Source organism: Paramisgurnus dabryanus, chromosome 10, assembly GCF_030506205.2.
Source record: "Paramisgurnus dabryanus chromosome 10, PD_genome_1.1, whole genome shotgun sequence".
Lineage (NCBI taxonomy): Eukaryota > Metazoa > Chordata > Actinopteri > Cypriniformes > Cobitidae > Paramisgurnus > Paramisgurnus dabryanus.
The window spans coordinates 36894676-36921543 of NC_133346.1; the positions used below are offsets into that span (position 1 = coordinate 36894676).

At 37.3% G+C, this 26868-nt stretch overlaps 1 long non-coding RNA gene across 3 annotated transcripts in view; it reads right to left on the bottom strand.

Moving 5' to 3' along the window:
• Positions 1-13109: 13109 nt before the first annotated feature.
• LOC135718172 (uncharacterized) overlaps positions 13110-26868 on the bottom strand; it is a 100427-nt gene continuing 86668 nt past the window's right edge. The window contains exons 2-6 of one of the 3 annotated variants that reach the window (XR_010520628.2): positions 16505-16575; positions 16245-16414; positions 16093-16154; positions 15811-15864; positions 13110-15707 (exon numbers count right to left, since the gene is read on the bottom strand). This is a non-coding gene — a long non-coding RNA (uncharacterized lncRNA). Of the gene's footprint in view, positions 15708-15810; positions 15934-16092; positions 16155-16244; positions 16418-16504; positions 16576-26868 lie in introns of all 3 variants that reach the window. The other 2 variants (XR_010520630.2, XR_012337832.1) reach the window with 2 other exon arrangements.

Genomic DNA, 26868 nt, shown 5'->3' on the forward strand with positions numbered 1-26868 from the left:
AGACCAGGGGTCGGTAAGTAACTTTGGCCGCGGGCCAATTTTTTTGTACCCAGTAGATGGCGGGCCAGCTGAATTTTTTTTACATTTTGAATTTAATCTGATCTTTTCTCAAGCAACATTGTTTTAATTTCCTATTTAAAAGACAAAAGACGGCCTTAAAATTTGCTTAAAACATGGTTGTTCTGCTGTTTCTTTGTCTGTTTGCACCCGCAATAGGCCTATAATCATGGAATATGATGGGTCCGTGTATCATTCGTTCAATCGTTTTTTTTCAAATTAAAAACAAAAATAAAAAATAAAAAAACCTATTATTTATTCCTGAACTTAACACCTTTATAGGCATATATCAATGAAATCATTTTAAGCAGATCAAGTACTATAGTGGTAACATTTTACAGGCATTTATGCTCCCATGAAAGTCTCTTACAGTCCCGCTTTTGAACTTTATTCCTTTTTTAATTATAATTTATTCGGGACACACACATACACACCTAAGGTTTAAGAAGGTCTGCGCGGGACTGTTTTTTTTTCCGTCCAGCTCCCACAAGTTTCTATTCAGCAACGCTTAAAATACACTCTGTGTACACACGCTTTATTTCCCGACCTGATCGGGTCCACAAAACCTAAATCTCATTTCCAGAATCTCAAATTCAAATGTCTCTAACTGAAAGAGAGAGATTAAGTAGCCTATAACAATTATAAATGCTATACAAAAATTGTGTTTGTGTCAATATAAATATTATTTTAACATTGTACTGTCAGCAGAGAAAAAATGTCACAGAAAAAATAATGAAATATAAATAACATAAATTAAATAGGACAAAGCCTATCACTCAAATTTCTAACCAACATAAACGGAAACCATATTGCCCTACTGACAAATGAATTAAGCTATTTTCTGCCAAACTATTTCAAACTACTTGCACAAAAATAATGTTGTTGGCTGACAATGGTTTCAGTACCAAACAGCTCCTAAAGCTGTACAGGTGGTCAGAATGAAGTGCGGATACGCTGTCACCGGAGGGCTATTGTCAGTCAGACCACACGCTCCGTCCAAAGTATAGGTACCCCAGAGTTCCGCTACCGTCTTTATACTTTAAAATTTCATCATGCGCCACATGAATCCTTTTGGGCGTTTCATACAGTATGCAGCGGGGAAATCGCCGCGCGGCTACGGCTTTTCTCAAGTAGGCTAGTGGAAGAGTTTTGTGCAGCATTTGGTGCAAATATGTTTTATCAGGTAATACATATTATTTATTACGAATAAATATTATTCGTTATAATATACATATTATTTATTACGAATAAATAATAATGAAAAAAGTTCAAAAGTCGGACTGTAAGCGAATAAAATTGGTGCATGGTTGCTATTCAAACCATTATTAAAACGGCTGTAATCTGTTAACACAATAGTACCTGATCTGTTTAAAATTATTTCATTGGTATATGTCTGCTAAGGTGTTAAATAAAAATTTGTCTTAACCCGTTTCATTATTTTTTTCTATTTTTGATCTGAGCGCACAATCAGAAAATCGGAAAACGAGTCGTTTGGCCTATTTGTTTTTTTCATTTTAGTTCAGAAAATAAATAATAGAGAAACAAGTCGTTTTTCTTTATTTTCTTTTTGGTTTAAATTTGAAAAAACGAATGAAGGAATGATAGGAGCCATATTTGTAAACTGTTATTGTAAAATAAAAATAGTCTAATAAAAAAACGGACTTCCAAAATAATCCGGCGGGCCAGAAAATATTGCTGGCGGGCCATTCTTGGCCCGCGGGCCGCCTGTTGCCGACCCCTGTTCTAGACCATTGTTTTTCACTTATCTTGTCCCTCTGATTTTAGGGTTTGGTTATGGTTAGGGTTGGGGGTGGGTTTAGGTTTAATTTAGAAAAATGTTGTCCTTGGGTCAACACAATATGTTACCCTGAGGACATCAACCACTTGGCAAAATAAGTTTGAGCGTACTACTGTATGCAAATGAAAAGCTTCATACTGGTCAGGAACCAGTTGTCCACCAGTTTCCATCCCTAGATCTTGGTGGAGGTGTGTGGTCTAAGTAGTCAAGGATGTATTTTGTTTGAGCAAAATGGAATAAACTGTGCTGCCAACAACATTTCAATGAGATAAGCAATATCAAGTGTCAGTATTCTCTTCCACCATCTTCTTAATTGCTAACAATAATGAATTTAGTTTTGTTAGGTTTGGTATAATGGCACTTTTATCCTCAAAAACATCTATAGAGGATCCATTACATATGCAATACCTTATTCAAATTGAAATGAGTGACCATTTTAGAGGGCTCACACACAGGCCTCTGTTTGGGCTAATTCAGAGTTGTTTATGATCAAAGTTACACAACTCCTATTTAAGTAATTTTTGGTGCAATAAATTTTACAATTAAATTAAACCCAGCAATTAATTTTTTTTAGGGTTTGGTGTTTTTTATATGCAGCTGCCTACCTCCCTTATACTTATTAACTAGAGTAAAGAAACTGTTTACTAATTTTATTTGGCAAAACAAACGCCCCCCGCACTGCGGCTATTTCTATTATACCTATAAACGTCCAAATATCCAGTGGTATTATTTGGCAGCTCAACTGCGCACAATCAGGTTTTATTTTTCATCTGTAAGCGCATATATCTGTACTCAGCAGACCTCAAAGACCTAAAGAAAAACTCAGCCAACCCTATTGAATTGAACATGGCAGAGGTGGGGACAAGTCACACATGGTCAAGTCCAATCAAGTCTCAAGTCTTAATCCATCAATTCTCAAGTCAAGTCTCAAGTAGGGCTGGGACAAAAAATCTATTCTTAGATGCATCATAATGTGACGTTATCAAAACCAAAAGCTTGAGAGAGCGTGCACTGCATGAGCAGAACCTACAGCGAAGCTTACACGAGCAGTAGAGAAAGAAATAAAATCTAGAACAGCCTTGTTTGACTAATTCTAAACTGCATGAAAACAAAATGCACTTTGGGATAATCTTTCTCTGCCCTTTCTCTGTTCAGTGAGTGGCAGGGAGAAACAGTGGATTTATTTTACTGACTGTGCTAATAGCGTTTCCCTAAACCATCCGCTGACTGTTTAGATAGAACATGAATATAATCAGAGGCGTCATGCCCATTCAAACTGAGGGGGCACCTGCCCCCTTGGTTTTTTTGAGCCAATGGATTTTGCATCCAACCTCAAAATCAAATAAGCGTCCATTAATCTGTTATTTGACTTTTAATCTGTTAATATGCACAATATTATACATTCTGTGCTGCATCCTTGTCACTTTTCGGAGATTTTCGCCGTTTTGATAGTGTTTTGATCATGTTACATTACTTTTATTCTGGCGGCAGCTGGCGCTGCAGTCAGAGCGCAGTCGCAGACGTCATCAGTGTCTGGGCGCGCTCACGAGCTCTCTGCTGTTGCTGGCTTGCTGCTGCATTTGGCTATCTGAGGAATTAAAACGTGTTAGAAACGCTCACAACATTTCCAAACCCCAGTACGGTAATGTGCAGTTAACCTTCTCTGTGTAGAAAATGTATGGTTTTAAATGTGACCGTCTCAACGTTATATTAGCAGAGATTCATCTTCTTGGCACAGCGCCAAAGTTCGCCAAAGTTCACGCAGGCGCGGAATCTCACATGCTCACATGAGGTAAAATTTAATGCAAAAATCCGTTCCTCTAATAATTTTATCTAAACATATTTTTTAAAATCATTATTGAACATTAAAATCAATCACGTGGCTATAGCTTATGTCATTTTCGTTGTTTATATACTTTATGGATTTAAAATTACATTAATTTTATATGATAATGTAGTTGTTGTGCAAAATGCATTAATGACACAATTAAACAAGCCATTAAGACTTAAATAAAACATGCCGTTTCAGATGTGAATATGATGCAAATGTGTCATTATTCCGATTGAATAGTATATGATATGAAAGTTAGTCATCACTTTTATTTTGGAGGTTTTTGCATGAAAGCAGGGGTTTTCCGATTGTTAGAAATGTAAGTGCCATGGAAAAGACTGAAAGCTCTATAATATTTCGTTTGATGTCTGTGTATGCACAAATTTCTGTGAGCTGTTGACACTGTGCCCCCTTAAAAAAAATTGGTGCATGACGCCCCTGAATATACTTCTGTAAAAATCTGCACATAGTTTGTTATTCAGTCGCTGGGTGCGCTACATTATATAAATACAGTAATACTGCCAAAATCACTGTGTATAATGATGATGCTAGACACTTAACGTTAGTCAGTTCGTGGAAGTTAATGCTGGTTAACATATAGAATTAATATGTCACGTTTAATTACTATGTTTTAGTGGTCTTAATGTCTTAATGTCTTACAACAGAAACAGAATATATTTATATAAGAATGAAATTATTGATCACTTAGTTGCATTAAAGTACAGTTTATGACAGTTCAGAGACTAGTAGCAAAAGCGCAAACACTACACTGGCTTTGAGAGCAAATCTGACATAATGATGTCACAAATATGCTAATTAGTACATCAGAGATCGATTCTGAATCGGTGTTCGAATTATGTCAAAGCTTATGGGGGGTCCCCTACCTAAGCCCCACCCCCTGGCAAAGCCCCACCCCCCTCATTATAAGGTCGCTGTGATTTGACAAAGTAAGATGTGATCCAGGATCAACAATCATCTGATCCTGGTTTTAATCAAAGAAACCCCAAATTACCCTCAACTCAAACCCTAAATGTTTTTTACCCCTCAAATTAGTGTGAAACACTGCAAGGCCAGAAATTTTAAACAGAATAGGGGTGAAATATGGTGGACCTAAATGCCTACTCTCAAATTACATAATTTTACTATATAGTATTGGTTAAATGGATTACATTGCGTTGTAAAATCATAAATCGAATAATTTTCGGATCAGCAAAACTGGGGATGGGAAAATAAAATAAGAACAAATCAAGAAATGATGAGCATATAAAAATAGAAAAGAACAAAGTTACAAATAAAGTAAGATCTAACAGTAGCATTAAGGTACATAAATAGAATCAAATAAGCATTAACACTGTCTTCTTTATTATATAAATTAAATATAATTAATCTTTTTAAAGATACAGAAGTTATTTTCCTTTGTTTTCTGTTGTTTAATTAATATGAATGATACAAACATAAGCAGATAAGAACTGCTACTTTCAGACCAACACAAAGATTTGACTTCTTTCTGAACTGTTTGCACTCACTTTAAGACATAACTGAATGTTTTTATGAGAATATAGGTGCCAAGACTGTTGTATTTCAAAATAATTTTGTGTTTGCATGCTTTTGAATCGCGCGTCTCCGTGCGTCCGCTGATTAGTGTGCGTCCATTTGAGTATGTGTGCGCGTCATTGCCTGTGCAAACACACAACAGCTCACTTTAACATCTTGCGCTCAAATTGTTTAAAATCGCTTGCATGTTAACATTTGCAAGGTTTTAAACCACACATGCAAAAAATAAGCTTTCTATAAATAGTTATTTATTTCTGAATGATGCGTATTTGAGTGATTAGTATTAAAGAGAGTATCATTTATTATCATTTATGCGTGATTTCTTCTGCTTTCCCAATAAAATATTTGTGTTTCTTTTGACTTGCTGGACCAGCTGTCAGTTTGAGTGTGTAACCTCGCCACTGTTATGAAATAATAGTTTGAGAAGAAAAAAAACCCTAACCCTAAAGATTACTAAACATTCTTACCGTCACTGAGGTGAATATAATCCACATGACACGCAGAAACATAACTCGTCTGTCAATTCCTCCAGAAAACAGCGGGAGGCGCACTTGCGAGTTTATATTTATTTCAGACAGAAATCATTTGAATTAGTTTAGAGCGAAATTGGGACAAATAACGGACAGCAGCCTATCGCTTTGTGACAGCGCAACATGAGAATTTTAGATTCATGTAGTATTTTAATTTGAATAAAAACCAGGGGACCCCCCTAATTTATATTTTTGTAGTTTATGAGGGGTTCTTCGAGGCTTATAGCAGGTCCGGGACCCCCCAGACCCCCTTCAATTCGAACACTGTTCTGAATCGATTAATGAGGGTCCAAGGGATTCCCACCCCTAGTCTCATGTCATAGTTCAGATAAATCAAGCAATCAAGTCAAGGGTTCACCCTAAGCAAGTCAAGTCGAGTCAAGTCACAGTACTAAAATAAATAGGGGTACAGAATTAGCATTAGGTGCAGAAATGGAATCAAATGAATAATAACACTGTCTTTATTGTATGAATTAAATATAATTGTTTTTTTTAGAGCTACAGCATTGATTTTCTCTTTGTCTTGGGTTGTTTAAAATTTAGATGACTCATTGTTTACGACAATATTGGCTGTGACTTGACAAACCCTTCAATAAACACTGCTCTGCCCCTTAAATACTTAAACATTAGCTTTAGTACGTGTACTGTTTGTTGAATAAAGAAAATGCTGTACACACACAAAGAAGCTGTTTGTTTTACCTTGTTATACAAACACACAAGTTTTTGACAAACATGGATCTTGAAAGATAAGCAGCCAGAACAACTTTAAAATATATTTCGTTATTAAGCAAAGTGCCCTGCATGTTAATCTAATGCCAAATTTAAACTATATAATATCATTTAAATAACAGTTATTCCCAAGACCATTTTATGTAAATACAGGGATCACTAGCCTAAATCACCCGCTCTAGCTAGCCTAGAACCAATTATAACGGCTGTGCAGCACATGTTCAGTGTTTTCTTATTAAACATTTTTAGAATTGTAATTTAAATAATTTAAATTTTTGGGTGAACAATCCCTTTAAAGTGCCCTATTTTCACACACTAGTTTTGTACATAATCCCAGATAGCAGACGGAGTCAGCCCGAATGTGGCCTCATGATGGCACTGCTGGCGTGCTGCCAGCAACGTCATGCAACATGTCAGCCAAGTATGGGCCAGGCACTGATCCATGATGGCAGATAACATTTGGGCCAGTTGTGGGTGGGAGGTATGTGGCCCAGATAAGTGTAGTGATTCTGGCCCAGATCAGTCTAGTGATTGTAAGCCACATTTGAAATACTGTGATTAACAATAAATAATTATAAGAATTGAAGGATTTTCAGGCTATCTTAATCTTAATGTTAATTTAACCTTTATTAAATAAAATGTTAGTTTTGTATTAAAAGAAGCTAATATATTTGGACATATTTGTCTACATTTTAATCACATAAACATGCCTTCAGATCATGGGTCAAGATTATTTTGTTCAAATGACCCTGAACTTCCAGAATATTTTTTTTCTGAATGTAAAATTTTTGATGACGTTGCTTTGAGCAGCACGCCATGGATTGATTCGATTTAAACTTGCTTTTGCGCGATTTTCATTGTAGCAGGAGTTTAATCCTGCTGAAGATTTCTGACTTCAATAACTGAGTAAAACTATCATTGTGTACAATCAGATGTTAGAAATACACGATATGTTTCACTCTGCTTTTGCCTGCCAAAGTGTTAAAAAAGATCAAATCATTGTGCCAGTTAACCATCGCATTACGTTAAGGATGCGCAGTTTATTTATGCAGTGCAACAAGAACCTACACGCGGATGACATCAAAGTACTGCGAGAGCGACTCGAATGATCATGGGCAGGATTCTGATTTCAAATCGCTCTCGCTGTATTTTAACGTCATCCGTTTGTCAGTTCCTCCAACGCAGCATTACGTCGAACACCTTGTCAAAAATGATTGAGATGGCCAATCAAATCAAAAAAGGAGAGTGCCACTGGCCAATCACATAACAGAAGACGAGCTTTCCTGTTAACGCAAGCCGAGCAGCGGCCAATCAAATTAATCAATAGGCGGGTTTACCGCCAGGAGAAGCAGTTACGCCGCGTCAATCAATCATAACGGACACGGATTTCAAAGGCAGCAGGATGAAAGATAACTAGTAAGTACCTGAACTTAAATATTTAAACTTTTTCAATCATAAACATTTTTTTGTTTAAAACTGGACAGTGGTTTCATTGATTAAGTGAGTAAGAACTGACCATTCCCTAACATTAATTTAGTTACACTAATTGCATTGTTGAATACAAAGGAAAATGGTAAAAATACAAATATTTTGAATATGGAATACTGTGAAATTATTTTCTGTTATTCATCTGCTGTGTTTGCTTAAGGTAAAGAGGTGGGACAAGGATGCTGACAGGACAGGAGGAGGTGACATTCAGGTTAGTGACAGTACATCAGGGCCACCATTTAATTTAATGTTAATTTGTTTGCTTACAAAATCAATACTTGACAAATCTTTACAATTATATTTGCAATGCTGAATTTCTCATAGCTGGATAAAGTATGACAGCAATTGTGAAGACCTTAGACGTCGTGCAGTATATGGTTCTTCTCATAAATTGATGTTTACGCACTCCTCTTTCATTTATATTGATTTGACTTAATTTTCTTGGTAAATAATAATGGGGATATTCCTAATATAATATATTTTAAGTACATGCTTAGAACATATCTCATTTGCTTTGTATCTAAATGAAAAATACGTCTTTAAGGTCTAAGCTATGTTTCATTTTATTTAGACATTCAGCGCAGACATTTTCATCCAAAGCAACTTGAGGAAGAAAACAGAAGCAGTTCATCCTAAAATGTTCATCTTCTAATTCTCTATCTAAATGTTTGTTTTAAAGTATATCATTATGCTTTAAATTACTTTATTATATGGCTTTTGCTTCATAACAATTATTGATTTGTCTGTTTTCTTTTATATAACAGTGGGCTGCTGTAATGTTTACATCTATGGAAAGAGGAGCTGAGAAGAAAAGAGAGGCTGGAAAGCAGTACTTCTTGTTGAGGAGAATCCTGAATAGGAACACTTTCTCATATACACATAGATTATTATTAGTGTTTGATATTTTTTTCATTTTTATGAATTGTATTGTTTTAATTTTTCGTTTTATTTGAAATTACCTAAATTAGATTCATGCTAATACTTTAACTGGAACTTGTATCTTTGCGTAAAGCTGGCTGTAGAGTTGGTTTCACATACACATGAAGTTTCTAAATAACTTAACTAACTTTTAAGTTCAGTTTGGTTTAAACTTGTATTTACCCATGGTAATTCATTTAAATTTAAATTCATGCTAATATATTAATTTCAATGAAAACTTCTGTATTTGTGTATAGCTGGTAATTTGGGCAAACTACATTTCACACACCAATGTAACTGTCACAAAGTTTTTTTTATTATCAGTTTGTTCTAAACTTTTGTTTGTTTACTAAGGATGAAATTGCTTTGTAATTTAAGTTGTTGGTGTTAGATTCATGCCAATAATGTATTTGAACAAACTAGTATTTTTGTTTATTGCTGGCAGTTTATACTAGAAGAGTTTTAACACGTACAATGTTGTAGTGTTATTGACTTGTGTGTTATTGATTAATAAAAGGCAAACAATTTGAAAGTAATTTTTCATGTGATTTATTTATTAATATAATTTGGGCAAGAATAGGCTGAGTTATGGCTCAGTTTTGGAAGTTCTGGTTAAATGCTGGTTTTAATATGGTTGGTCTATGGCTGAGAACTGGTACCGATGTTAGAACCTGTTCTGGCCCAGGTTTGGGCCGATTATGGGCTATTATCTGGCAGACATATGGCCCATGTGTGGCCCTTGTCTGTAATTCAGAACTGGGCCACTGTAGGGCCGTCATTCTTCTTTGTATGTGGGCCGAGGAAAAACTGGTTGTGTGGGCCGGAGCTGGGCCGGAACAAAATTGCTATCTGGGATATACCAAAAATTCTTCTTTAGTACTTAAGATAATCTTAAAAACATAGGTGTCAGGATTTGGGTAAACACAAAACACGAACCCAGATGCGGACGTAACAAAAAAGGAATTTATTACAAAACAGGGGAAAAAACAGGAAAACAAAAACCCACGAGGGGGCAAAACAAGACAAAGGAAGACAACATTAGTTATGGTATAACTAATTAACTATTAGTTAGTATTCACTAGACGAAATGGATTGGTTTTGGGTGTTGACGTTCTGGACATTTTTCTGGGTTGTTTGGAGTGTTCAGGAATTCCCACGCTATCCAACGCTACAATATAGCCGGGAATTGTTGCTCCAATTGCGTGGAAATTATCCAAGGACTGTGGCGAACTCGGACTTGTCCGGATACACAAGGTACGAAAATATGGATTTTAATACAAAGGCGAGGAAGAGGGGGAAGCGCGGTGGAATTCGACTGAAGTTAAAAAAGTTGGGGTTCAAGCGTATCCCATTGCCAAGTATAATTCTCGCGAATGTGCAGTCCTTACGAAGGAAAATAAATGAGCTGCAAGCAAATGTGCGCTGTTTACAGGAGTACAGAGACGTTTGTTTAATTGCACTGACGGAGACCTGGTTAAACGAGAAGGATTGTGATACCGAACTGTTTCTGGACGGGTTTGGTACACCTCTACGGCTGGACCGTGACCTGTCAATCACAGGAAAGTCTCAAGGTGGAGGTGTTTGTTTGTACGTAAACAACCGTTGGGCAAAAACAGTGATTGTGCGTGAGGAAGTGTGCACCGCTGATATAGAACTACTGACTGTGTCTATTAGGCCTTTTTATTTGCCAAGAGAATTTCAGCAACTTTTTATTTCATTGGTATATATTCACCCGAAGTCTGATGTTCAGAAGGCAACGGACATCATTAGTCAGGTAGTACATCGGTATCAGTTGCATTCACCAGATGCTCCTCATCTTATTATGGGTGATTTTAACAAATGTTCTCTGGAAGGCGTTTTAAATTTTCAGCAATATATTGATTGTCCTACACGCCATCAAAAAATACTGGATCTATGTTATGGTTCAATACCAGATGCATATAGATCCTTTTCAAGACCCCCAATTGGGGGCGCAGATCACAATGCAGTCCTTCTGCAACCATGTTATAAACCAGTGTTGCAGAGAGTTACACCTGTTACCAGGTCATTTCAAAGATGGACTGATGAAAACATCTTACAATTACAAGACTGCTTTGATTGCACTGAATGGGACATTTTTAAAAATTCTTGTGTAGATAACGATGAGTTAGCTGATGTTGTGAGTTCATACATTCACTTTTGTGAAGAGTCTGTGATACCTAGGAAAAATGTAAAAATTTATTCAAATAATAAGCCATGGGTGACAAAATCATTGAAACATGTTTTAAATAAGAAGAAACGGGTTTTTTATCAAGGTACAGATTTGGAAAAGTGTCAGATTAACAAGGAAGTTAAAAGGGAAATTAGGAGGGCAAAAAGGAAATATAAGGCATCAGTGGAGGAGAAGTTTATTAAGGGTAATATTCAGTCAGCATGGAGAGGAATAAAGACAATGGCTGGTACAAGTAACAAGGAACCAGTTGGTATTACTCGAATTGAATCTTTGACAGAAAATGGAGGGATAGCAAATGAATTTAATGATTTTTTTAGGCGATTTGATACAAATGATTTTAGTGAAACATGTAAGGACTTTTATTCTAGTTTGAAAACAGAGGAATGTTTGCAGATTGATAAGGCCTCTGTTTATAGAGTTTTGCAAACCACCCCACAAAATAAAAGCCCGGGGCCTGATAAAGTGAGTGGGAGAGTTCTGAGGTGTTGTGCGTATCAGTTATGTGATATTAGTCATTTTATTTTTCAGGCCTCATTGAAATTACAGAAAGTACCCTCAGTTTGGAAAAAATCCACTATTGTACCCATTCCTAAAATGACAAATCCCAAACAAATGAACGACTTCAGACCAATTTCTTTAACATCACTACTAATGAAGTGTTTTGAGAGAATTATCAAAACTTGGATTGTAGAGTATACAAATCAGCTGATTGATCCGTTACAATTTGCTTATAGGAGAAATAGAAGCGTGGAGGATGCCACTCTGACACTTTTAAATCTTATATATAAACATGTGGATACCGGCAAGAGACATGCTCGTTTATTATTTGTAGATTTCTCATCAGCGTTCAACACTATTCAACCAATTCTTTTAGCTGAACGTTTGCTGTCTGAATTCAATGTTCCTAAGTGTTTGGTGGCTTGGATTTTAGATTTTCTGAACAGAAGACCTCAAATAGTACGGGTAAATGGAGAACACTCCCAGGAACTTTATTCTTCAGTGGGCTGCCCTCAAGGCTGTATTCTTTCACCCTTGTTATTTATTTTATATACAGATAGGTGTAGAAGTCAATTTTTAGACCGACATATTATCAAATATGCTGACGATACAGTGGTGCTAAGTCTGCTAAAACAGGGTGACACAGAGCATGGGCCCATTTTGAACTATTTCTTGGAATGGTGTGAGAGTTCACAATTACAAATTAATGTATCCAAAACTAAAGATATGATGATAGATTTTAATACTTCAGTTGAAAATCCATCTAAAATAGTGGTTGCGGGTAAAGAGGTGGAGAAGGTTAGTTCATACAAGTATTTGGGTACAGTAATTGATGATAAGCTCAGTTGGGTGGAAAATACAAATCTCGTTGTATCAAAAGCACAAAAACGGCTATATTTATTGAGGAAGCTTAAATCCTTTGATGTGGATAAATCTATATTGACTTTGTTTTATAGATCTTTTATTGAAACAGTTTTAACTTTTGGTATGATTTGTTGGTTTTATGGATTAAATTTTAAAAGTAGATCCAAGCTGCAGAGCATTGTAAATCTAGGATCAAAGATTACAGGCTCTACACAACTGGGTTTGACTACTTTATGTGAGAGAAATGTTCTCAGGAAGTCCTTGACTATTTTGGGTGATTCATCCCATGTTTTGTTTTTAGAATTTGAAATGCTCCCTTCAGGTAGGCGATATAGAGTGCCCAAGTGGAGGACTGTTAAATCCTCTAGGTCTTTTGTTTCAAATGCAGTTTTGAGTTTAAATACTTACTTGAAACATAAAGATAAAGGTGAAGCCGTGATGTTTTAAATTAGCATAGACAAATTAGGTATTGTACTGTAAATGCTCTGGGATTGTTTTATGTTTGTTTTATGGTTGGTAATTGTGTTGTTTTCTTTCATAAATTGTATGTTTGTGAGGTCTGTTGCTGCATAAATTGCCCTGTAAAGGGACAAATAAAGATTTACTACTACTACTACTACTACTACTACACTAAACTAACACTAAACTTAACAAAAACTAACAATAACTTTCAACACATTAAACAGATCAAGACTTAGATATATACAAAACTTACTGGAACCGACAGGGCATGAGACAAGCATGGGACAAGACGAACGTGCACTGGACAACAAACACAAGGACTCTTAAATAGGGAGAAAGTAAATTACATACACCTGAAAATAATCACGAGTAAGGGATCGGGGAAAAAGTGACGAGACCCGGGAAATGCGTGGTCGGAATAAACCAATACTACAACCACACATTTCCCACATAGAACATATGTACTGTCAGAACCCTGCCATGCTAAACTAGATTAAAATACCAACAGGATCCGGCAGGATTCTGACAATAGGTGTCCTTATCAGTGTTATTTTTAGATGTCATGAATATGAACAGAAATGCATTTAACATACTATCTCGCTTTTCAAAAATGTATACCAGTTGAAGTAAACATACAAAGGTGGGTTCAAATTTATTACAAGTGGTACCTAAATACATTTTTAAATTACATTATAGCATATTTCATATGAATGTACTAAAGAACAAAAAAAATGTAGGCTATATTAAGTACAACATTAGTACATGAATATAGGGCACTTTAAGTAGATTATGGAATTGTACTTTTTTTTAACTTGAGCTTACTGTACACATACAGTATTGCAGAACATTTAATGATGAAAGGGCAATAATACAGTGCTCTACGTTAACCTTTTTCCCAAGGAGTACGTGCTCCTAAATGAAAAAATTTAGGAGCACTCAAAGAAATATAGGAGCACAGTGAAAAAAGTTTCTGAAACTGCTCAATTCATAGGATATTCTATTCCCTGGATATTCAATGAACTGTTACTCGTTTAAATTGCATTCTTGTGTGAGAACGATGACTTGGATAATATTTGAGCCTTTGTCTGCTTTGAACTTCGGAGAAACGCCAGGATCTTTTTTCTAGTTCACAAAAATTGTTTCAATGCGTTTCCTTTATTAACCCTCTGGGGTCTAAGGGGTTTTTAGGGCCCTGGGCCCTTTGACATGCACTGACATTTGTGCTTTTTTCAGTTGCTTAAAAACATATTAATGGCAAAAGTCTCATAACACTGTGTTCATCACAAACTGGGGCCTATTGCACAAAACTAGGATAAGGGATTAAGCTGGGATATCTTGGTGATACTAGCTCAATTGATCAATGATCTGGTTGCACTAAAGCTGGATAGGGGGCAGGAGGATATGTTATGGTATAAATTACCATGGAGATCTATTCTGTGGAGTTAGCCTGCTCCGGACCAGGCTAAATTCCAGGATCTATTTAATCTCATCCTTTATGTCAGTCAGCAGTCACCACAAACGGAAACCAATAATTATTTCACTGCCCAATATACATTGTTATCACATATAACTATACCCACTGTAATTTTATTAAATGTTTGTGATCATTAATTTTAATAATTTTGGATAAATTATGATTTTTAGATGATGTTGCTATCATTAGATAATTTACAGTTTCCAATAGACTATAAGGCTATATATAAAATGATAGAACATTTGGGCCACAGAGAAAAAAAACAGACAGAGAATGAAGTCGTAATATTGTAACTTGTTGTTTTAGAGGAGGACAGTTGTTACAATAACAGTTGTGGGGCATTTCGTGGAATTGTACTTCAGTATGGTTTCAGAAACAAGGACATCTTTTGGCACATCAGCATCAAATTGTTATAAGTATCAGGACTGTAAAAACAATATGCATCTTTCCACAGAAAGAACCAGCCTCAAATGTATGACTTTCTCCTTTCCTCGGTGTGGCCCTTATACTCTGTCGTATAAAATACACATTTCATATAAATATAAAAGCACAAAGTGTAACATTATGTTTCTTTATTGAATAAGGACAAAACAAAGCAGGTAAACCATCAGCTCCTTTCGAAACTGAAGTCACACATTGACTCTACAAGATGGAAAGCACAGAATCAAAGCATATTATACAACCAAAGGATAAATACACATTCAAAGGTCTGTATATAACACACCCTGCATGTCTGCACACTGAAATAAATGCAGGACAAATCCAAACACATTAACTGAACAGACAATTTCAGACAACTGAAAACAAGACAATTAAATAATGCCTCCCTGCAAGCTTGTATTACAAACAGTATTCACACAGTATACAGCACAAACATCAAAAGAGGCCAAATCAATAAAAAAACTAACAAAATTGAAAGCATACATACTAACTAAAATAATTCAACACATATTGGTCCCTCAGCAGCCGACCACTGTCGTCATCAGGGAAGATTTCCGGATTGTCCCAGTCCAGGGCTGGCGGCACTCTGGGTGCCCTCTCCTTCCTCAGGCAGGCCACATTGTGGAGGACACCACAAACCACAGTAATGTCACATGCCCTCACAGGGCTGACCCTTAATTTGTGAAAGCAGTGAGAGCGTGCCTTCAGGAGGCCAAAGGTCATTTCAACTCTGGCCCTAGCATGGGCATAGTTGTAGGCCTGCTGTGCTTCCTGGGGGTCTGTGAAAGGTTTCAGGAAAAAAGGCTGGTAGCCATACCCCCTGTCTCCCAGCAACACACCAGAGAATTCACCTGTCAACACAAAATCTCATCATTACTACCTCATAAACACAGTGATATTGTTGACACAGCCATGATGTAAAAAGTGGTTATTAATAGGGGTTGTGTGGCTCACCTTGTGATAGGTGCTGATAGATTTCAGAGGTCCGAAAGATTCTGGAGTCATGGACTGAGCCAGGCCATTTTGTCAGTGTTCAATGGAAAAGATCAAAAAGTTATGTTCACCTGAACATTAATGCTGTAAAAAGATTTCATATTTACAAAATCTGCCACCTGAGGGGGCTTTTATCCTTATGTGTGTGCAGTCCAGTGCACCAATGACACTTAATTAGATTCATATTGAAGCTAGTAGACAAGACATGCCAGGCCTACAGTATGCCTTTGATGGAGTACTCACTGGATCAGCATCGTCTGGTGCTCGTGCTGGTGGCTTTAACAGTAACACAGTGCTGCCAGACACTGCAAGGCAATAGGCAAACCAAAGTCAGACAGTCCAAATAGATTCAATATGAATGTGATTGTGTCCCATGTAGAGATGGAAGAACATACCTTGTATGAAGCGGGTGGCATCTTGGGAGGGACCTATGCTTGTCTCTTTTCCCCCAGGGATCCCCTCCAACAGGCCTGCCTTTATTTAGCTCCAAAGCTGGCCTCTGCTGGGGTGAGGTCAGCTTTTGGTGACCCACCACCCATGCCTTGTCTCTGGGTATCCTTTTTCACTGCTAAAACAGTACAGACAATGTGTAAGCAGGCACCTTCTGGGTACAATCTATGCTTGTGCATTATTAAGTATTAGTCAGGGCCCTTACCATTCTGCAGAATGTTCTTGTATTTGATATTGACCTGCTGCCATGTCCGTTTTGGCCCGGTCATATTTAATCTACATCACACCACACACAAAAAGAGAGACTTTCTTTATCACACAAGAACATTCAATGGAGTCACACTGCAAAAAAATGACTTGCTTTGTATTTTTGTCTTGTTTTCAGTAAAAATATCAAAAAATTCTTAAATTAAGATGCATTTTCTTGATGAGCAAAATGACCTAGGAAAATAAGCAAAAAAATCTGCCAATGGAATAAGATTTTTTTTAAATTAAGTGTTTATGAAAAAGTATATTTCAAGAAAACTTTTAATACATCTTAATTTAATATTTTTTTTATATTTTTACTGAAAACAAGACAAAAACACGAAGAAAGTAATTTTTGCAGTGCAATGAGCAAGTGACCTTGGGTCCTTTAAATTAAATTGATTATTATTAATAGCTCATCTATTTATTCAATTCAATTTTATTTATTAAGCGCTTTTCACAGTTGTTTCATTGTTTCAAAGCAGCTTTACATTAATAAAAGCAGAAAAAAAGGAAAAAAACGGTGGACAACATAAGCAGCAGAGTACATAATGAGCGTAGTAATAATGTAAGGCTTTCATAATAATTTATTGAAGCCTTATTCAGTGTAATGGAGTTACTTTACACAATTTCACTCATATTTGCAGTCCATTTCAATAAAATAAATTAACTGTTTTATAATCAGAGTACAATTGCGTTTTTGGAGATGTGAATTAAATATTTTAATTGTAAAAGTGATGTTTCAGCTGAGCTGTGAGTGTGTAATTGTGCACTACTTACACATTCAGGCGGTTTGCAATAATTTGCCACGCTTTTTCTCTTTGCTTTATCACTGTGGCGGTGTTGCCTTTCTTCTTAATTATGTCTTTTACCTCCTCGTATGGATTTGTGCCCGCACCTATCCAGGATTGGTTTCACCTGGCTTGATGAATCCGTGTCTGATCATCCTGGCTTGGTTTTTGTGCAACCAATTAAGCCTGGACACACTTGTTTTGGCTTCATTGAGCTCAGCTCAGTGATTTATCCTGGATGTCTTACTTCTACTTTTGTGCAACAGGCCCCTGGGCTACAATATCATATAATCAACATGTATATACATGTTTGTATTTTTGAGAGAAAAATGTTTATGCGTGGTTTTTGAAAAAGCTAATTTTCACTGATATAACTCCATAAAACTCATTCTAAACATGTTTTCCCAAGACTTTTCAAAACAGGATCTAGTAGTCTAGAGTTTTTTCTTCAAAATGATGTGAAAATCATATGGCCTACTCAATCACATAAAGCAAGATATTGATTTAAAATTTCTAAGACACTTTTGCTTAGGAAAGGCTGTATGCGTGGAGGCGGGAAAGCTCCTGAATAATCAGTGATTGACAGCTGAGAAACAAAAGAGTTGAATAATGAGCCACATAATGAGCCTTGTGGGGATGTTCAACAGGAATGTAACTTTCTCTGTAGTAAAACCATGATAAGGTTTACTTTTCAATATAATGTAAATACACACACACACACACACATTATTTATATATATATATATATATATTTATATTGAAATATTTTCTATTAATTTCACAAGTATAAGTTACCTTTTAAAAACCATAGTAGCCTAATCATGGTAAAGATACTGTTTGGCCATCGTAAAGTGAACACAGGGTTTGTGTTTGGTTGGCCAGCGAGAGGTTTACTTTTGTGCAGTAAAAAGCTCAAAAGAACAACTGCCTATCGTTGTCTGGACTCTTATTTGTGTTTTTGTAATCATTATATCCATTAAAACCACCACTGGGTCAGCACCCCCTTACCTTCGCTTGCTTATAGAGCCTTATGTACCCTCTCGATCACTGCGCTCTGCCACCGAGCGACGGCTTGTGGTACCATCTCAAAAAGGGAAGAAAACACTAACGCGTACCTTCTCAGGAACTGTCCCACAACTGTGGAATGATCTGCCGGTCGTGACACGATCAGCTGACACTGTAGCTGTCTTTAAGACTCGGCTAAAAACCCATCTCTTCCACCATTACCTAACTTCCTAACTACAAATTTACTATCTTTCTTTAGTTACCCTTCTCTTTATCTCTTTCTCTATTTACCTTCCTCTTTATCTAAAAAAAAAAAAAAATTACTAACATACCCTTGGCTATGTATATTGTGTTGGACTTGATGAGACTATTTCCAGTGCACTTATGTATTGCTGTTCTTATGTTGCCATAATTGCTTCTTTTGTTTACCTCACTTGTAAGTCGCTTTGGACAAACGAGTCTGCTAAATGACAAAATGTAAATGTAAATTATAGTAGAAACACAACAAGGGACACGCGTGTTTAATAAACTTGCTGTGCGGAGATATGCGCTTAGACGCAACTAAATAAGGATTGTACTGTTTGCAATCGCGTATTTTATAAGAATACCAAAAAGCGCGTCGAGTTTCCTGACTCGCATGTTTGTGTATGTGCGTTCCCGTCGCGTCAACTGTTTGACGGAAGACAAAGAAAACACTCGCGTCTGGAGATACTGACACACATACGCAAGTAAATAAGGATTTAGATGTCATGTTTGGTGCAATCGGATGGAAATACAAGGAATGGAGAGACTGGATTGTGGATTGCGTATCCATTGACTGCAGGAGGCATGAGTCCTGCATATGGATGTTTCTGCTCGTTCACTTCAATGGCGCAGGGGTGTGGCGATCTCTTCTCATTACAGAAAATGAGGTAACTGGAGAAATACGGTACTTCTACTCCTTCTCATACAGTTTACACCGAATGACAATATCTGTTTTCAATCTCACTTAAATCATTTAAAAGGAGACATTCCAAGCATTATGTAGACATTTATCTTTTTGTTTCTACGACAAGTATTCGTTAAGTTACAGTTTATTTTTCTAAAGTGTTTCTGAAAGGACTTCACTGAGGGAGAGAGAACAAAACGCGCATCATGTTTATTTTCTTAATTTTGCGAAAAGCACAACATTCTGTTTTTATTGGGAGTGGCCAGAAAAAAACTAGACACTTTAACGTTTTAAATTATGTATAAATCATATCTGTATGTCAAAAATCAGCAGAGTAATTTAAGTCTCTTTGCGGAGTGATTGAAAAATAAAGAGTTTGTGGCGCCCGCGCCGCTGTCGACCCCAGAGTGTTAAGACATGTAAGGCAAGGCAAGGCAAGGCAAGTTTATTTGTATAGCACATTTCATACACAGAGGTCATTCAAAGTGCTTTACACAGAAATGAGAAAACAATATATAAAAAAGAAAAAGAAAAAGTAAAAATAAGATTTACACGATAAGATCACAATAAAGACAAAGATACATGAGAATTTAAAATAACAATTAAAGAAAATAAATGTGATTTTAATAAAACAGTTTAAAATGTTAAAAAGAATAAAACAGGAGTAAAAGTGACTTGAGTTAAAGGTGCAGTCAGTGTGAAGCAGCACAGTGCTCATTCAGTAAATGCAGAGTTAAACAGAAGTGTTTTTAATCTAGATTTAAAAGTGTTTACTGTTGAAGCACATCTGATCTCTTCTGGAAGTTGATTCCAGCTAGAGGTGGCATAAAAGCTAAATGCTGACGCACCTTGTTTTGAGTGAACCCTTGGTATTTCTAACTGACCGGATCCTAATGATCTGAGTAATCTGTTAGGTTTATATTCAGTTAGCATATCTGTCATGTATTTGGGTCCTAAGCCATGAAGTGATTTATAAACGAGTAACAATACTTTAAAATCTATTCTAAATGTAACAGGAAGCCAGTGTAAGGACCTGAGGACTGGAGTGATGTGCTCAGATTTTTTGGTTCTGGTCAGAATTCTGGCAGCAGCGTTCTGTATGAGCTGCAGCTGTCTAATGTTCTTTTTGGGGATCCCCGTAAGGAGTCCATTGCAGTAATCCACCCTGCTGGTGATGAAAGCATGAACAAGTTTCTCTAAGTCCTGTCTTGAGACAAAACATCTAATTCTGGCAATATTTCTGAGATGGTAGTAAGCTGATTTGCTTATCGCTTTCATGTGACTACTGAAATTAAGGTCAGACTCTAAAATTACACCAAGATTTCTGACTTTATTTTGTGTCTTTAGACCCCTAGAGTCAAGGTATGTGTTAACTTTGAGAGTTTCATCTTTATTTCCAAATACAATGACTTCGGTTTTGTCTTTGTTTAACTGGAGGAAGTTTTGACGCATCCAACAGTTAATTTCATCAATGCATTTACATAGAGAGTCAATGGGGCTGTAGTCATTGGGTGACAGGGCTAAGTATATCTGGGTGTCATCTGCATAGCTGTGGTAAGCAATTTGGTTCTTTTTCATTATTTGACCAAGTGGGAGCATATACAAATTAAACAGAAGCAGTGCAAGAATTGAACCCTGTGGGACTCCACATGTCATGGATGTCCACTCAGATTTATGGTTACCTATGTTCACATAGTAACCTCTCCCTTTTAGGTATGTTTTAAACCATTTGAGAACCATACCAGAGAGCCCTACCCAGTTTTCCAGTCTATGTATGAGTATGGTGTGATCTACTGTGTCAAAGGCAGCACTAAGATCTAGTAGCACCAGCACTGATATTTTACCTGAATCAGAGTTTAAGCGAATATCATTTATTATCTTTATGAGCACTGTCTCTGTGCTGTGATGCTGACGGAAACCAGATTGAAAGTTGTCCAGATAGCCATTTGAGTTTAAGAATTTGTTCAGCTGATTGAAAACAACCTTTTCAACGATCTTGCTTATAAACGGAAGATTTGAGATAGGTCTGTAGTTGCTAAGTATGGTTTTGTCTAGGTTACTCTTTTTTAGGAGAGGCTTAACAACTGCTGTTTTTAATGACTCTGGAAAAGTGCCTGTGATCAGAGAGGTGTTTACTATTTTTAAGAGGTCAGTTTCTAAGCAGTTAAGCACCTTTTTGAGAAAAGATGTGGGGAGAGTGTCAAGGCTGCAAGTTGATGCTTTAAGATGTTGTACTGTTTCTTCCAAGGTTTTTATATCAATTATGTCAAATTCTGAGAGAATGGCTAATTTCTGAGGTTGTTGCAATGATATCTGACTGACCACAGTACAATTTGAGGTCGTATTGATTGCCATTCTGATATTACTGATCTTCTCAGAGAAAAACTTAGCAAACTCATTGCATTTGTTGTCAGAGAGCATTTCACTAGGAACTTGATTTGGGGGGTTTGTTAGTCTCTCTACAGTAGCAAAAAGAGTGCGAGTGTGGTTTATGTTGTTATTTATAATATTGGAGAAGAAGGTCTGTCTAGCTGTGCCTAGTTCTACATTGAAAGCACGAAGACTGTCCTTATAGATGCTATAATGTACTTCAAGTTTTGTTTTCCGCCACATACGTTCAGCTTTTCTGCAAGTTCTTTTCATGTGCAGTACTGCTGTTGTGTTTCTCCAGGGTGCTCTACGTCTGCCAGTGATCACCCTGACCTTAACTGGAGCTATACCATCAATAGCATCTTTAACTTTTATGTTAAAGTTTTCAAGGAGAACATCAACAGAGTCTGCGGATATGTTTGGCAACATTGACATAGCATTCATAAATACCTCACTGGTGTTCTCCTTTATGAACCTTTTTTTGATATAGACAGATCTAGCATCAGTGGCAGGACAGATCAATAAATCAAAGTAAACACAGAAATGGTCAGATAGCGCTTCATCCTTGATTACAGTGGATGAAATGTTTAGACCCTTGCTAATGAGCAGATCAAGAGTGTGTCCCCGATTGTGTGTAGGACCTTGCACGTGCTGGGTCAGATCAAAAGTGTTTAAAACATTTAACAGTTCAATCGCAGTATTGTTTTCTGAATTGTCTATATGAATATTGAAATCTCCAGCAATAACAAAATTAATCAAATTCAGAGGAAATTGTTGATAAAAGTTCTGTGAATTCATCAACAAATGCTGAGGTGTATTTGGGAGGTCTATAAATAATTGTAAACAGAATGCGTGGTGTACCTTTTAGAGCAATACACAAATATTCAAAAGACTGGTAATCACCAAGTAACACTTGCTTGCATTGAAAGGCATCTTTGAATAAAGCAGCTATTCCTCCACCCCTTCTAACAGCTCTACAGACATTTATAAAGGTAAAGTTGGGTGGGGCTGATTCATTGAGGACTGTAGCGCTGCAGCTGTCATCTAACCAAGTTTCATTTAGAAACATAAAGTCCAGGTTGTTAGTGGTGATAAGATCATTAACTAAAAAGGATTTGTTCTTTAGTGAACGGATGTTCAGAAGTGCTAACTTAACAGTAACTGGTTTTGGAACTGTATCAATCTCAGAATGACGTATAATAGGCAGTAGATTAGATAGAATTGCTGTGCGGCTGGAGACGGCCTTCATCTTTCTATCACATGTCAGGACAGAGATAGGGAAAGCTAAAGGGACATCGGGCGCCCGCTTGTTCTTAAAATATTTTTGATTGTTACTGCTGACGTAGCGGGAACCCAACACACATCAGTTACCAGTGCTGTTCGCAGATGAGGGCTGGTGTGATCCCTGACGTTGAGGCAGAGGTCGGAGTGCTCTCTGAGATGGAGGGGGAGGGCGGGCTGGGCCCGAAGGCTTTGGTGGTTGAGGAGCCCGCCGTTTCTTGGTTGATATTTGGGGACTCGCAGCAATAGAGTGGGAGAGCTTTGTTCCAGCAGATACCAGTTTTTCCATTTTCTCTGAAAAGCCCAGAAGTGGTGATGTTGGAGAGAGGGAGAGAGAGTGTGACGACATCAGCTGTGATTCTGGTGTTCCTGAAGGCTGGGAGGGAGTGTTATCATTCCTCTGGTCATTATCAACAGAAACGTCCTTGGGTGTTGATTCACAATCCAGCTGTAGCGAGGTCTGTGGGCAGGGCTCAGCCTGAGCTGTGTCTGTGAACAGTAGTTGTGACTGCTGAGTTTTATCCTTGTCATCTGAATGTCCATCCAGATGCTGGTGTAAAATCCTGTGGTCATTTCCGCTGTTCAGTAGTGGACTGGCACACTCAGCTGATGGATGATGCATGGAGAAAAATATATTGTCTTTAAGCAACCTAGCACCTAGTTTGTTTGGGTGGATACCATCTGTGTTAAAAAGTTGCCTTTGACTCCAGAAGATATTGAAATTGTCAATGAAATTCAGTCCTCTCATGGTGCAGGTTTTTTGCAGCCATGAATTTAAGCTTAGTAGACGAGAAAACATATTTGTTCCTCAGGCTGGAAGAGGTCCACTGATGAAAAATTGAACTTTCAGTCTTGTAAGTGTTTCAAAAAGTTCATTGAAATCCCCCTTAAGGAGCTCAGACTGCTCTTTTCGAATATCATTCTTTCCCACATGTATGACAATCCGACTGACAGACTTATGTTTCATCAGAATGTTGCAAAGTTCCTTGTTAACATCAGAAACCGTTGCCCGAGGAAAACAGTATGTACGGGTAGCCTTGCTTTCAAAGTTTCTGATAATATTGTCACCCACTATCAGCGTGTTTGGCTCGACTGCTGTCTGAGCGGAGCGCCGCTGCCTATATGATGTTGAGCGTCTGTTAGCTCTGTAAGCTACAGGCTGACGTGATCTGTGTCCATTAACATTTGGGGATTCTTCACCCAAACTCATTAGTGCTTCAAATCTATTTTCAAGCCGTACAGGGGGTGGTAGAATACCAATATTGGCTACTCGAGTTGTACCCATATCTGGGGTAGATGATGCTAATGCAGCAATTTGTGACACTCGTGACAGTCTAATGTCTTGAGCACTTTTGGGTCTCGCACCCTGTTTATGCCATCGGTTTGTGTCCTCAATTTCTTTAGGTTTCTCTGAGCTCACTATGACCTGTTTAAAAGCATTAGGTTCACAGGACTCACCAGCTTTATGTTGAGAAGGACCACGATGAAGCTCCGCTGTATGTTCTGGCAGGGTCGGCAGCGCCACAAGTAACTTTGTTTCGAGAACTGCAATCTTTTGTAAAAGTCTGTGGCAATTTGAGCAGCAGGTGGATTTATATCCAGAAGAAGGCATTCTTTCTTCTTTTCTTCTGTTTGAGTGTGGGCAGCTGTGTTGTCCTGTTTTAGGATTGTCAGCTGCCGGCAATAGCAGACTGCTAGACCGCTTTGACAAAATCCCCAAGTTGTTGAATGTTCCAAATATCAATATAGTTCCAGGAATTTGTAGTTTTAGTGTGAGTGCCCAATTGTTTAGTTTGAGCACTGTGCTGAACTGCTGGTAGTTGAATCAAAAGATAAAAGCGAAAAAGCAAAAGCGCAAGGCACAGAGCGCAAGTAAAAGCGTCCGAACAGTAGCGAAGCAGGAAGGAATTTAATGTCATTGTGGATAAGCAAGTGATCATTGAGCCGACATATCAGACAACAACTGTCGGAAAAGGTGGTGTTGTAAGCTAGAAATACAAAAAATAAAGTTATAACAGCCATAATAGAGTCCTTGGTCTCTTATCTCACCACTGTCAGTCTTCGCATCTTGACGCGGGCGGACCAGAGCATGAATACACTTGAAGGGGTGACTCGCGCTCTGCATCTCATGCTGTATGAAACAGATGCACGTGCATCAAGATTGCGACCCTGTCCTCTTGCATACTTTCCATGTGAAATCAATGGTATGCTTCGCTGTTGTTCAGTGTAATGAGAACAGCCCGTCACTCGCGCACTGTGCTCCTAAATTATTTTACAAGTTCGCATGTAACTATTTTTAGGCGCAAATGCGAATGAAATACTCGCACTGTAGAGCCCTGTTAATGAAATGCATCTCTATTACATTAATTTCAGGAAGCCTCTAGTTCTTTCCTAAAGAACCCTTAAATGAGCCCAGGTCATTACATTCGGGGCTTGACTCGAAACAAAATCGGCTGGCGACGCCTCTGCTAGTAACAACTGTTTCTCTGAAATTTACGATAAAAGCAAATAATTCACTCAGTGATTGACAGCATAATGCAATCGATTGTGTTCCCGTTCAACAGTAGCTAAGCATACGATTTGGATATATAGAATATATATTTTTATCTGAAGATTGTGTAAATGGCATATACGCAGTCTTCTGGCAAACTGTGTTTTTAAATGTGTCTTAAATTTCTCAAAGTTATTACTGTTTAAATACACTTGGCGTCACATGCATGATTTAAGGTAAAGTGACACTTTTTCGCGTGAATTCACAATCATTTAAACCATGCAGCTATCATAGAGCCGACGCCAAAAAATCATTGCTACACGAGCGAGGACGCGATACTGACGCGTGCGGATCCTACGCGTCTTTACAAACTAATACGTTTACAATGTATTACATTGATGAAAAAGGGAATTAAACTTGTCATGCCATATATCACTGAAATAAAAGAAAGGGTTTAACGTTAGATGTCTGAATCATATAATTCCTACCTCTATTGTGAAACTGCACGTTCTCCAGAGAGCTTGCATTGATTTAAACGTTCAGAATATAACATCCATTTGCAGTTTTGTGCACAAACGTATATGAGAAATATTAATATTCCATCGGATTTAGTATCAAATAATACTCAATATATATAGTTTTTCAATAATCACACAGTCAGTTTCTGTCTAATCATGTGTGAAGGCACGTTCAAGTTCAAGTCAAGTTCATTTATTTATAAGCACATTTAAAACAGCCACAAGACTGACCAAAGTGCTGTACATTAAACGTAAAGGCTGCCCTCTAGTGGTGAAGGCCCATTGCATTTTTTTCTTATTTACATAGGGTTCAATTGGATATTTTAAAGTGAAAATAACATAATATAGACATGTTACTGTAATGTTTTTTTTATCTTGGGCATCTTCACATTGGAGTCCCGAGTTCATATAAAAAATATGGTTTAGATATGTTACAGAGATCCTGAGATATGAACTCCTTCCTGTTTGGCGACTATGCCACAGGTATCTTTTGGGCTGTGATGGGCAAATGCTTCCAAAAAAATCAAAAATCCTTCTAGTAACTTTTGTGAGGCTTGGTCCAAGGATTGTGTATGTCGAGTTTTGTGAAGTTCTGACAAAATTTGTGACCTGTGAATCTTTTTTAAGGTTTTCTGTTCAGTCCAATGTGGCGTAAAAACGACATGGATTTGTGACATCAGGTTTTCAAGCAACTGGCACTGCCCGAACATTTTAAAGTTTGAATAGTGTCTCTGTGTCAAACGGCCTAGTCACAGGAGCTGGCCAAAAATTAGGTCGGAATAATAATAAACATTTTGCAAGCACACTTAACAAGTGCCTTTTGGAGTGGAAAATCTGCAGGCGATTTACTACAAAGGCGCAAATAAAATGAACTTATGAGTATACTTCTAGTAGTTTACTATTTTGATACAATTAATATTTTTTTAGTTTATGAAAGTA